At 43.4% G+C, this 14,375-nt stretch overlaps 1 protein-coding gene across 1 annotated transcript in view; it reads right to left on the bottom strand.

Annotated features, from left to right (window-relative positions):
- Positions 1-14,375, bottom strand: part of HTATSF1 (HIV-1 Tat specific factor 1) — a 76,142-nt gene that overhangs the window by 35,485 nt on the left and 26,282 nt on the right. The gene's annotated exons all lie outside the window — the stretch shown is intronic.

Here is a 14,375-nt window from a genome sequence, read left to right as displayed (position 1 = left end):
CCACCCCATCTTAGAAACTAGCAATTACAAACAACACCAGTTCTGAGGCCTCCAGACAGATATACTCTGCCCAGAGTCATTTAGAAAATGTCAGAGCTTTAAATCCAGGTCCAATTGACTCTGAATCCCATATTCTTTTTTTTTTTTTTTTTTTGGTCGCACCGCATGGCTTGCAGGATCTCAGTTCCCCAATCAAGGATTGAACCCGGGCCATGGCAGTGAAAGCCCGGAATCCTAACCACTAGGCCACCAGGGAACTCCCAGACAGATATACTCTGAAGCAAATGCAGAGAACACTTTTCACACTAATATTTTGTGGCGACATTAGGGAAAAGCACTCTGTTCACCACGCTTCCTCTGCGCCTAGAACGGTGCCTGGTGTCTAGCTTAATATTGAACAAATGCTCAACAGCCATTGGCTAAATTGCCTTAAACTTGGCCTCCATCATTGGATTCTACCTGTGAGCTCCCTGAGGGCAGAGGCTGTCCTTTTGCACCCAGGCAGGAACCGGCACACAGTGGGCACTGGAGACAGGCCGTGGCCTTCCTTTACCAGGGAAGTAACCAGTCTGGGTGCCCTCTGGCCATCCAATCTGACTTGCCCTGTGCTCTGGCTAAAGACACCTTGAATCTATTCATTCTAATGCATATAATGCAAATGGCTGGAGTTTAATAGCTCTTCTCCCTCTCTAGTCTCTGAGATCCTCGAGGATGGGGGCCATTTCTTATTCATTTCTTTCATCTCTAGCACCTAACACTAAGTAAACAATGGGCTGAGTGATGAAATGCCATTTCATGCAGTGAAAGCACAAAGCAAGGAAATCACACCAGTTAGAGGTCAGAGGACCTGGCCTTGGCTGGGTGTGTGCCTTTGGGGGAAATCACAGGGCCTCTCTGGGCTTCAGATTCCTCTAGGGTAAAATGAAGAGGTTGGGGTGTATGAATTCTGCAGCCTGTTCTTTTATGGTCCTGCCAGAAGTGCCAACAGATTATGATGAAACATTAGAAGGGAATCTGGCAGTGAGCAGAGGACCCTTACTTAAAAGTTCTCCTTTCGGAATCCTAGCCTCAGTCACAGCTGGATTCTCTTGTCTCCAGAAGCCTCTGATTGAGCACGTCAATCTGTTTCCCCCGGGTGACAACCATGCTAAGTAAGCGTCACAGGTACTACCTAAAAATGAACCCACTGTATCCTTATTTCAAAACACGTGGGAACAACCACTTTGAAAACCTGGCGGTTTCTTCTAAAGTTAAACGTACACTTACCATATGACCCAGCAATCCCACTTCTAGGCACATATAACCAAGAGAAATGAAAACAGATATCTGCACAAAGACTTCTACATGTTCTCAGAGGCTTTATTTGTAATAGCCAAAAAGTGGAAACAACACAAGTGTCCATCACCAGGAGAATAAATAAACTAGCTGTGACACTTTCATACAATGGAATGTTCGTCAGCCATAAAAAGGCAGACTACCGATCCACCCAACAGCATGGATGAATCACCAAAACATTAAGCTGAGTAAAAAAAGCCAGACACAAAAGACCACATATTGTATGATCCCACTTACATGAAACAGGCACAAATAATCTATGGTGATAAAAGTCAGATCAACGGTCGCCTGTGGGGTGGGGCTTGGAAAGGGGTGAGAGGGAACTCGTAGGAGTGTTGGAAATGTCTTACATCCTGAAGAGGGTGAAGGTTACACGTGGATGTAGACATTTGTCAAAACTCATCAGATTGTACAGTTAAGATCTGTGCATTTCACTGAAGGCAAATTATTCCTCAGTGAAAAAGCACATATTATCGTCAGATACTTGGACTCATAGAAGTAAAGCAAAGGTGTAATCCTTGGGCACGTTATGCGGTAAGTCAAAGACAAGTACTGTATGATCTCACTTATATGTGGAATTTTCAAGAGGCAAACTTGTAAAAATAGAGAATAAAATGGTCGTTCCCGGGGATGGGGGGCAGGACCAATGTTGTTTAAGGAAACAAACATGCCATGAGTAGTGAATAAGCCCTAGAGCTCTACTGCACAGTGCAGTGAAAGTAGACAACAATATTGTATTATAATCATCAAACTTTCTAAGAGACTGGAACTTAATTATTTCAACCACTAACAAGAAAGGATAATTATGCATCATGATAGAGGTGCTAATTATAGCTCCGATGGCAATCACATGACAATATATAAATTTATCACATTAGCATGTTGTACACCTTAAATCTACAGAATGTTATACGTCAAATATATTTCAAAAAATCGCAAATCAAATAAATAAAGCGACAGTGTTGTGAATGACAAAGTAATGATAAATGTGGACGCAGCCCTTCTTCTAAAGCGGCAGTTTACAGAAGACCTACTCTGTGTCGGAAGCTACAGATATACTTTCTCCAATCTTTACAACCTTCAAAGTAGGTATTCTTGTCCCCATTTTATAGATGAGCAAATTCAGGCTTAGAGAAGGGAAATCGAGGGCCCAGGCCACGCAGCTCGGTGGTGGCAAAGCTGGGGTTTGAACTCAGGTCTCCCTGACTTCAGTGTCCGGCCTTTTCTCACCATCCCTTTCTAACTACCTGGTGGGGCTAACCGTCAGTTCCCCTCCACGGAACTCGCGCCAGGACCCTAACCCAGCTCTCTGGCTCCCCGTCGGGCATGCAGGCAGGCGGCCCGTGCGCTCTCGCCCACATCTTCTGGAAGCCGGTATCGGCAAGGGCAGCTTGGCGCCTTTGTGGGTTTTGCCCTCTTCCTCTTACCCTCTCGTCAGTGGCCACTTCTCTAGCTCAGGCTTGACCCAGCCTGCCACCTCTCTTTGCTAAGTCTCCCTGAAGCCACGAAAAGAGCCGGCCGGACCCTTGGGACATCAGGGCGGTGAAGCACGCTCCCAGCCCCCGTGGTCAGAGACCACAGGCTGGCTAGCTCCGTAGCGATAGAGCAGGTCAGAGCACCGTCTCAGCGCCCTCACCCGGGGGGCTCAGACCTTACACAACTGCTGATCCTGAATACACCCCAAGACCTACCCGTGCCCCTCTTTTCCTCACCAAACACATGACACATACGCGAAAGGAAAGCCCTGGGTTACGTCTCTGGATCCAGCTGACAAGCAGTTCTCCGGACTGTACTCAGACCTCAGGGGAGAGGATCTGTATTTGAGGGCTATTCAAATTCTGAGAACTGTTATCTGGTTTAATTCTTTCATCCCCACACGAAGCCTCCTTGAGGGCTCTCTTCTTTATTCGGGAGTGAATTGGTGGGGTGGGTCTGACTAGGAGAAGGGGGACCACAAAGCTGGAACTAAGGGGAGGTCAACGAAGCAGAAGAAAGGGTGGGACTTTCCTAGCCAAGATGTTTCTGTATCGGCGCCTGGCTTTGTAGCGAAAGTCTCTTACTGACAAAACCCTCGGCCTTGTCCAAGCTTTGTCAGCTGTGCCGTTCGAACAGCAGAACTACAAAAGTCCACTGTAACTTGCAGTTTCCCCAACGCACAAAATATCAAGACACCAAGTAGGCATCAAAATACTGCCCGGTCTTCTGCACAAATATTTTAACATGGAATCCAAGAGGAACGGTTTGACCTGACTTCTACCAGGCTGCCTACCTTGACGTGCTTACCACCCTTCTGCGAAATGGTACCCAGCACCCCGGCGATCGGATGGGGAGTCAAAGAGGTGATCACTTGGAACAAAAACCCCAAAGGGACCGGACTGTATCTCACTGAATAGAGCATGTGATGCCCTCCACCACCACCCCGCCTCCAGCCCCGATTCCTTCCCAGTTGAATTCCCATCCCTCCTGCCTCCCCCAAAGTCCCCACCTTCTCTTACCTTAATTCTCGACCATCGGCGGAGACACGGGAAGATGCTATGGCCGGGCAAACGTACCTTTTGGTGGCCGGAGCCGCCTGGCCCGTTTTAGAGCAGCTCAGTGCTGGCCCGAGCAGGGCCTGGCGATCTTGTGCCCTCCCCTTGCTACTTTCTACCCTTCTAGCAGAGTCTAAACGAGGCATTTCCTGCTAGCTATCTATTAAGAATGCAGAAAATGTACTCCAACAAGTCAATCGGGTTGGGCACCTGCAGGAATGAGGAAAATAGGTAGTTCTTTTTTTTTAATTTCTTTCTTTTTGCATTAAAAAAAAAGCACTTAGCGATATTGTCTCCTAAAGTGGGCAGCCAATTGTTTGCCCGGAAACCACACACAGAGTAGTAATGAAGCCTCGTGGTGGGGCTGGGATCCAAGTGATGTGACTTTCAGTCTCTGGAACCAAGAGAAGGTTTGGCTGGTCTCTAGTTTCTTCCTTTCTCCCCTTGGGAAGAGAAAGGGAGCGCAGCCCCCTAGGATTCTGGACTTTCTCAGCCTTCCATGGACCCAGAGGGACTGAGGACTTCTCCAAAGCGGCAAGAGATGAAGCAGTTCAGGACTCCAGCTGCAGGTTTGGAGCAAAGGAGTCCCAGTCCTCGTTCTGAAAAATCTTCAATAGTACCTCAGTAAGTGGCACCATCATTCAGACCCCAAAGCCTGGAGCCGTTCTTTGCTTCCCCCATTCTCTGTTTCAGTCATATTAATTTAACAGATATTTATTAAACACCTACTATATGCCAGGCACTATTCTGGGAGTTCTGTTCCATAGTGAACAAAACAGACCAAATCCCTGCCTTCCTGGAATAAATACACACACGTTTTACGTTTGTACGTTATGTGGACTTGGCAGATGGCAGTAAGTACTACACGGAGAAATTAATCAGGAAAATGAAGCAGAGACAGGGAATAGGAAGTGTCTCATTTATCCAAGGCGGTCATGAAAGAATTTTCTGATAAGGTGACGTTTGATCAGAACCCCGGGGGGGAAAACCATGTTGATACCTGCTCTCCTGATATCTGAGGAAACATCTAATACAAAAGGCGGGCTCACACCTGGCTTGTTCACAGAAGGACGAGGTGGCCAGTGCGGCTGGAGAGGCGGAGGGAGGAGAGATGGGGCCACAGCACAGACAGCCTCCCCCGCCACGCTTAGGCTGTGGGCTTTTCCTCTAAGTGAGAAGGAAACCTGTTGATGGTTTCCATCCTTTCTCGCCACCTCCACCTGGCTCACCCTCGTCCAAACCCCCATCATTTCTCCCCGGGGCCACAGCCTCCTAACTGACTCAGTACTTCCACCCTTCGCCCTTTCTAATCCTTCACCCCAAGACAGCCAGAGTGATCGTTTGAGGACATGCATCAAATCCTGTCACTCCTTGTTGAAAATCTTCCAGTGGTGTTTGTTCCTGGCCCGTGACCCGGCCCCCCCCCACCCTTGCTGTCTGTCCCCATCTCTTACCACCGTCCCCTTCACTCCACTCCAGCCCCACTCACTCCTGAATGGTCCTTGAACAAGTTAAACACCCTGCCGTCTTCACACTGACTGTGTTCTCTCCCCTGGATGCTCAGCCCCCTGACACCCTCCTGACTTGCCCTCCCCTTCATTTAAACCTGGGCTCAGTCACTTCTTCCGAGAAGCCTTCCTTCATCATCCTATCCACGTCAGCAGCGTCTCCCACCCTCTGTCCTCTTACCCCACGTCCTATTTCTTCACAGCACTTTTCACCCCTGGACGTCATATTGCCTATTTACTTGTTTACAGTTGGTTGCCCCTTCTAAAATCATGCCTGGTATATAGTAGGGGCTCAGTAAATATTTGTTGAGTGAATGAATGAGTAGTGGAGGGAGAGAAATTATTCAGGTATTGACACAAATGGACAACCACAATGGTAATGAATCAATATCTGGTGCAGGGGAGCCTGTGATAAGGAATCCTGACTTCATCAGCAAAGGTAGGGTTGTCTTCCTTGTGCAAATAATGCTCCAGCTGAGATCTAAGAGGCTGAGAAGGAGTTAACCACGCAAAGAGGGGAGGGATGACTGGTCCAAGCGGAGGAAACAGCATGTGCAGCAGCCCTATGGCGGGAGGGGCCTGGGAAATATGAGTCATAGGGAAAAAGAATGGAGACAGTGGGAGAGAGCATGGTGCAAGGTGAGCTGGAAAGGTAAGCAGGGGCCAGAGCAAGAAGCGCTTTGCAGACCCTATTGAAGAACTTTGTCTCTTTCCTAAGCAGCAGAAGAAGAGGAAGCTATTTAAAGGTTTTATGGAGATGTGTGTTGAGGAGAGTGGGGAAGGGGACGGAGTGGGAAGTGACATAATCAGGTATGCATTTGTTTTCTTTTTTTATTTATATTTTATATACCCCACGGCTTGCACAATTTTAGTTCCTCAATCAGGGATCGAACCTGCACCCTCGGCAGTATGAGCGCAGAATCCTAACGACTAGAATGCCAGGGAAATCCCCAGATAATGCATTTTGAAAACCTCTGTCTGACCGCAGTATAGAGCAAGGATGAAGGAGCACATGGCCGTGAATAGACCAGTTGGAGGGCTGCTTGCATGGTCTAGGGGAGAGGTGATGGTAGCTGCATCTGGGAGTTGAGGTGGAAGCAGAGAGAAGTGGATGGACTCAAGATGTAGTATTTACAAAATAAAATCGACAGATTTGATACCGAATTGGATATAGGGAATGAAGGGTCTCAAGGATAACTCCTAGGTTTGCGGGTTGCATAACTTGATTGATTAGAGTGTCTTTCACTGAGCTATGAAACATCGCAGGTGTGTCTTCTTTACAAGAGGCAATAAAGATTTCTGTCTGAACATGTTGATTTTGAGGAATTTTTGAGCTATCTAAGAAGGGAGGATAGTAGTCAGTAGGGAGCGAGGTCTGAGTTGGAGCTATAAACTTGGAAGCTGATGTTATGTAGACGGTCATTGAAGCCTTGGGCTCTAACTCACCCAGGGAGAGTAGAGAGTGAGACATAAAAAAGAACTAAACCACTCTAAAAAAACACGGAGGAAAATAAAGAACAAAGACCTGCTCGTGTAACTGCAACATTTACCAGCCAGGTGGAAGCAATGAGCCAGCAGACATTACTGAGAAAGAATGGCAAAGAAGGGAGGATAAACATCTGGAGAGTGTCAGGACCCTACAGCCCAAAGAAGAACATGTTTCAAGATGGTGGAACCCATCACCTGGGTCAAATGCTGCTGAGAAGTGGGAGAATATGATGCCTGAAAATTTTCTGTTGGATTTAGTAGCATGCAAGTCATAACTGACTTTAGTGAGAGATGTTTGCTGGAGTGATGAGGCCAGAGGCAGACTCCAGTGGGATGGGAGAAGAGGAAAGTATGGACAATGTGAGACGGACTTTGCAAGAGTTTGGAGGTGAAAGAGAGTGGAAAGATTGAGCAGAATCTGGGAGTGAGAGTATGAGCGGTTGACTGACTTCGTTGTTCGTTTTCCTTGAAGGGATAGATTTCAACATGATTAAAGGCCAATGGAAAGGATCCAGTTCAGAGCAAGAGACTGAATATACTACAAAAAGAAGGTATTGTTAATAATATAAAATATTGGAGAAAGCAAGAGGAGAGGATGGGATCAAAGTCCAGGTAGAAAGATGGGCTTTAAATGCAAGGAGAGACTGTTTTGTCGTAAGAGGAGGAAAGGGGCATAGGATGGTCCTAGACAGACAAAGTTTATAACCTTGGTACCTATGGTAGATATTTATCTCCTTATTTTCAGTGGAAGGAGAATTGGACTAGGAGGCAAGAGATCCTGACTTTTGTATAGGATCTTCCCCTAAATAGATTCACAGCCTTGGGGAAGTTCTTATTTCTTTGCCCATTTTTAAAGGAAGAGTACTCTATTAGATGATCTCTAGGATTTCTTACAGCTGTGCTTATTCTAAGTAAATCAAGAGAATGTGAAATTCAAAATGGTAGAAAATTAACAACCTGAAATGTTTACTTTTTATTGTTTTCAAATGCAGTGCTCACTTCCAGTTCAAGGTGATAGACCTAGGCAATGTATTTAATCTCATCTTCCCTCCCAAATCCCACTAAAATGCCCAAAGAAATATACAAATAAGAAAAAAAAATCCAGAAAAAAAATCCAGAGCAGTGCTAGAAAGCCCAAAAAGGTATCACCTTCAGACCAGATAAATATAATGGCTAATAAGTTATTCAGTACTTCCGGTGGGCCAGCTACTGCACTAAACAATTTACATGTATTAAACCACTTAAATAATTCTACAAGGTAGGCACTATTATTATCCAATTTAAAAAATGAGTAAACAGAGCCACAGAGAGGTTAAGAGGTTGTCCAACCCAGGCAGTCTGACTCTAGAGTCTGTACACTCAACCACCACTGTGTGACCTTTCAGAAACAATAAGGATATTTCTAGAAATTATTCTGTGGAACCCACATCCTGCTAACACAGGAACAGGAGAAGGATATTGGAGAAATAATTATGAATCCTCCAAATAGAGCCCCAGAAAAACTCAGAATTCGCAGGGGCTAGGAGCTAGAGTGAGTCATGGAACAGAAAGTAGAGAAGCTAAAGGTCTGCCAAAGCAGCTGGGCCATTCTCCAACTCTGCGCACAGTGTCTTGCTGTAGTGTTCAGCCCTGGCCATAGCCAGTGAGAGCAGCTTTCTAAATAAAGCCCTTCTTGTGCACAGAAAGGGAGCCCAGCATCGACTCTGTGGTTGGAGAGAGAAGTGGGGTATGTCCAGGTAATTTGGGGACCACCATAAGGATATGGAGACAAAGGACATGTTGGCACAGCAGTTAAATCCTCTAAACCACGATACACCCAATAAGACACTTTCCCCACCTCTGACTGCCACTTGTTCCCCATCCATGCTTCATAAATGGGAACCCTCCTGTTGGTACATCCTAACCATTCACCCACACAGCTCTGTCACATTCCGAGAGAAAACCTGTCAGGTGAATAGTGATTCACAACTGCTGAGGACTCCAACCAGGTTACCAAAATGTAGCCAAGTCCTTCATATGAATGGCTTGTCACCAGACATTTCAGGAAAATCAACAGCACAATGGAGAAACACTAGGATGAACAAGAAAACAACTGACTTCTGAGGGAAAAGTTAGTGTGGAAAATGTTTTTTAAATTCTACCTTATATCTCGAGAGATGTCTAAGAGAATATTGCATCCCTAGAACAAAATTAGCCTGCTAAGAAGAAGTAGTCAGAGAATAAGACAGAGTTACAAATGGGAAACAATTGCTGAAAATAAAACAGGTCAATCGCAATGGGCATAACTTGAAAATGGTCTTAGTAGCTTGGAAGCCAAGTCATGGAAGATCAGTAGGAGAGACTACGGACAACAAATGAGTATTTCATATTTTTATAGGTTTCAAATCAGTAGGAAACAGGTGGGTGAATCATTTGATGGTATCAAGACAACTGGCTATTCATTTGGAAATGAATTAATTTAGAGGCATATCTAAAAGCTCAGTTATCCCCTTTCTCTCCTGCTTCAACTTCTCAATCTCTACTGGATCATTTCTATCATTATCCCAACCACCTCCATTTCCATTCCTTTCTTCCCCTTTGCAGCAACACTTCTTGAACTTGTGGTCCATGGTTGGTCATCATCTCTACATCTCACCTTTCCTTTCCCACCTAAACTCAGTCCAGGAGGGTGTCCATTCTCACCACTCCAATGTATCTGCTCTTGTCAAGGTCGCCAATCACTTCAATGTTACTAAATCCAATGCCATCTCTCTGTCCTTGTCTTACTCGACCTCTTAGAGGTATTTAGCAGGGTTGATCACTTTCTTCTGTTCTTCAAACATCCTCCTCTGGGCTTCCATGGCACCGCTCTCTCCTGTTTTTCTCTGACTTTGCTGCCTCTTTCTTCCCAATCTCCTTTGCTCAACTGCTCAACCTTGGGTTACCTCAGGGATTGATTAGTTCTGGCCTCTCTCCTCTGATGCTGTAATCGCTCATTTGATGATCCCAGCCTCAGAGTCATAAATATCTTCCATGTAATGATGACTCACAAACTTACATCTCCAGCCCAGCCCTCTCCCCTAATAGGCACCACAAACATCATATGTTGAAAACTGAGCTCTGAATTCCCCTCACTCCAATTGTTTCTCATGTTTTATGTAAAAGTAAATACCATAAGAGTTAAAGATAGAAACATAAAAATTAAACTATTAAACTACAAAAAAGAATATATAGAAACATATATATGGGAAATATATTACAATAAGTATCATACTGAGATAGGGAAGGTCTTTCTAAGCATGTCACAAAGCTCAGGAGACATAAAGGGAAAGATTTCCCAATTGACACACAAAAAACTTCTGCATGACTAAAATCAACATAAAGTTCGAAGACCAAGGGCAGAATGAGATATACTACTTGCAGTACTTATCACAAATGACTACTATCTATAATAGAAAAAGAACTTCTACAAAGCTTTAAGAAAAGCCAAGCAAGTCAATAGAAAACTTGACAAAGGATATGAAGAAGCAAATCCAAGAGGAAGAAATGTCAAGTGATGAACAGAAGCTTCTCTTCCTTAGTTATTAGGGAAGTACAAATTATAATGAAGTACCATTTTCAACTATCAGATTGGCAAACACTTTAAAGGTCAATAACACTTAGTATTAACAAAAATATGAGGAAACTGCACAGTGTCACACACCGTTGTAGTGAATGGTGTTGTGAGTTCAACATTTCTATAGGGCAATTTGGCAGAATCAATCAAAGTTTAAAATATATACATGATTTATAATGCAGCACCACTACTTTATGAAATCTATTTTAAAGAAATACTAGAAGACATTTAAAAATCAACTTGGTCACTTCCCTTGTGGTCCAGTGGGTAAGACTCCATGCTCCCAATGCAGGGGTGCCCGGGTTTGATCCCTGTTTGGGGAACTAGATCCCACATGCATGCCACAACTAAGAGTCTGCATGTGGCAACTAAAAGATCCCATGTGCCGCAACTAAGACCTGTCACAGCCTAAATAATTAAATAAATATTTTAAAAATAAATAAATTTAAAAATAAAAGGGTGAATTTTATTTAAAAAATCAACTTGCATTTAACAAAAACAATGTTCTGATTTATAATGAGATAACTACAAGTCAAATGTGAAGTTTCAACCTGAACGCTATTCATCTGTGCAAACCTCCAGAGAGACTGATAACACTGTTGGCCTTTGCTTAATTTAAAAACAAAACAAAACTAAACCAAACTAAAGGATGTCAATCTATAGAGAGGTACAGTAAAAAATTCTCTTTTTATTGGATGGGTAGAGCCTGCAGCTATTAAATAAGCAAAGGTATTCTCAGGGGGAGGGAGGCCAGGGGATATTTACCTAAAGTATTTATTAAAATTTTATTATAGTTTATGGTAGGAAATGAAACACACTCGTGTCCCTCCTCCTTTGCTCCTTTATTAATGAATTAGGATTCCCATAATCTAAATTCACAGTCCAATAATAGCCAAGTGTTATCCAAATCTTTTCCTATCATATTTATTTAGTAAAACTAACACACCCATTAAGACTGCATTATCTAAAATCAGTGTTTCCTTTGCAATGCTCCACAGCAAAGCGGATGTGTTCATTACAGTTGTGTTAACAATCACCGTCGATCGCCACGTGATCAATTTAGTTTCAGCTGACACCACCATGAGAAGCGCCCTCCCTCTCCTGTTATTGGCATGCCCAACACATGCATCTTTGCAGCTCACATACTCTTCCTATGAAGATTTTCCTGACTACCCCCTGCCATATGGAGAAAGGATCAGTGCTTCTTTATGGTCCCACTGCTTCCAGGCCAGCCTTCTATCAAGACCAGCAGCACCAGCAGAACCTGGGAAGCTTGTTAGAAATGCAGAATCTCAGGCTCTACACCAGACCTACTGAATCACAATCTCTGGAGGTGAGGCCCAGCATTTTAACTAGTTTTTCAGGTTTCTCATGCTAAAGTTTAAGAAGCACTAACCTAAGTGTACTTGACCAGAGCCTCATCAGTCTCTGGGTACAAATGAAGTCACATTTACAACACTGCCCAAGTGACACTAGCTCCCTTGATCACCCACATTTGCAGGACTCCCAAATCCTTTCCAGGTCTGCTCCCTTCTCCCCAGAGTATTTCTGGGAGTGTGTTCATACATGATCCAGAGTTGATCAGGGCAGCTGCTCACCTCTGATATGCCTGGTCTCCATTGCTGTTCAGTAGGCAACTTTTAAGCTGATAGTTCTGCATAAGCCACTTAAAAGCTAGTCCAGTCCCTCAAGTGAGCAAACTGTGTTTTGGCCTGGTGGAGTGAGATGTGGGTAACTGCTGGTCACAATGGAAGGCTAAACATGTTATTATCTGCCCTACAACTTGCATTGATCAATTGAATTGCCCAGCCAAAGGCAACTTGTTTGCATCTCTCCAATTGAAATAGCTTACTCAAGGGTTTCGACCTGTAATTATCCTCTCCTCTCTTGCACATCCATTTCTCTGCAGCATCCCATCAGCATACAAGTGATATATGTGTGTGTGTGTGTGTGTGTGTGTGTGTGTGTGTGTGTGTATATATATATATACACCCACTTTTAAAAAAAGACTTCTAGTTCTGGTCTGGCATGTAAGAAGCTTGGAAGTCACCACTGAATCCTAACAATAAGTAAAAAGCTAAACAAACTAAAAAATCAACAACTCTTCTTAGATTCATAAGAAAAGTGAGGTCACAGGGCAAACTGCTGCTCCCAAATTGAAGAGACTGACTGAATTACAATTTACTAGAGCAGAAACCACTGAGGGAAGTGGTGCTGGGGCAGGAAAACCTGAACTGTAATCGACAAATTGCTGGAGGCTCAGTATAGACAAGTCTGAGAGATAAAATACTCCAGGGGGACCTAGTCATCAGTGAGTGTCCACATTTTATGAGTTTTACCTCCAGGAGCTCGACCAGGTTCTCACAATAAATATGTGAGAAAAATCCCCTCCTGCTTCCAACAGGTGGAGAGGAAAAGGAACCATTCTGAAATACACCAGAGCACCCTGTTTTTCTTAACAAGGTCTACCCTCAAGAGATACTAGTTAACCAGAGCCTAACCTACTGGGGTTTTTAGTGGAGCCTAACTGACCTAAGGGAAGGGAAATACTCAACTCCAGCCCCCTCTAGCCATCCTGTCCCACCTAAGGGGGAAGAAAAAGCTGAGAAACACTTGTGATGTTCACAGTCCAGAGGCATAGGCTCACTAAAAGACTGAGACCTAATCATAGGACTGTAGAATGCCTCCCCTCCCCCAACACCTTACCAGCATACCACTAAAGTCCTATTTATCAGAGTTCCTTTCACCTCATACATCATGTCCAGATTTCAAGAAAAAATTTCAAGGCATACTAAAAGACAAAACACACAATTTCTGTTTTTTTTTTTAAATGATCCTCTCAATAGAGAAAAAAATATTTAATAAATTTCAACACACATTCATTAAAATAACTTCAGAAAACTCAGAATGGAAAAGAACTACCTTAATTTGATAAAGGGCATCTGTAAAACACTGACATAATAATTAATAATACATCAAAACTCACAATTTGAAGAAACAGAGCAACCATTGGAACCAGATACAGCAGGGATGTTGGAATTATCAGACCAGGAATTTAAAACAACTATGACTAAGTTGCTAAGGGCTCTAAATGGATAAAGTAAACAGTGTGCGGATAGATGGAAATTCTAAGAAAGAACCAAAAAGAAATGCTAGAGATCAAAAGCCCTGTAACAGAAATGAAGAATGCCTTTGGTGGGCTTATTAGTAGACTGAACACAGCTGAGGAAAGAACCTCTGAGCTTGAGGACATCTCAGTAGAAACCTCTAAAGCTGAAAAGCAAACAGAAAAAAAAGACAGGGGAAAACCCCAACAATATCCAAGGACTGTGGGACAACTACAAAAGGTGTAATACACACGTAATGGGAATATCAGAAGAAGAAAGAAAGGAATTATTTGAAGCAATGATGACTGAGAATGTCCCCAAATTAATGTCAGACACCAACCCACAGATCCAGAAAACTCAGACAACACCACCAAGCAGAAAAAATGCTAACAAAACTACACTTAGGTATATCAGTTACAAATGACAAAAAATCTAAGATAAAGAAAAAATTCTGAGAGAAGCTGGAGGGAAAAAACACCTTACCTACGAGTAGGAGCAAAGATAAGAATGATATCTGATTTCTCAGAAACCATGCAAACAAGAAGAGAGTGGAGTGAAATATTTCGTGCTGAGAATAAAAGTCTACCAATCTACAATTCTGTTGCCTGTGAAATTATCCTTCAAAAGTGAAAGACAAATAAAGACCTTCTTAGACAAACAAAAATATGAAGGAATTGCTGCCAGTAGACCTGCCTTATAAGAAATGTTAAAAGAAGTTCTTTATTTTATTTTTTGTAAACTATTTAAATTTATTTATTTATTTATTTTTAGCTGCATTGGGTCTTTGTTACTGTGTGCAGGCTTTCTCTAC

This window comes from Mesoplodon mirus (genome assembly GCF_964341445.2).
Source record: "Mesoplodon mirus genome assembly, chromosome: X".
Classification (NCBI taxonomy): Eukaryota; Metazoa; Chordata; class Mammalia; order Artiodactyla; family Ziphiidae; genus Mesoplodon; species Mesoplodon mirus.
This window is presented reverse-complemented; position numbering and strand designations above follow the sequence as displayed.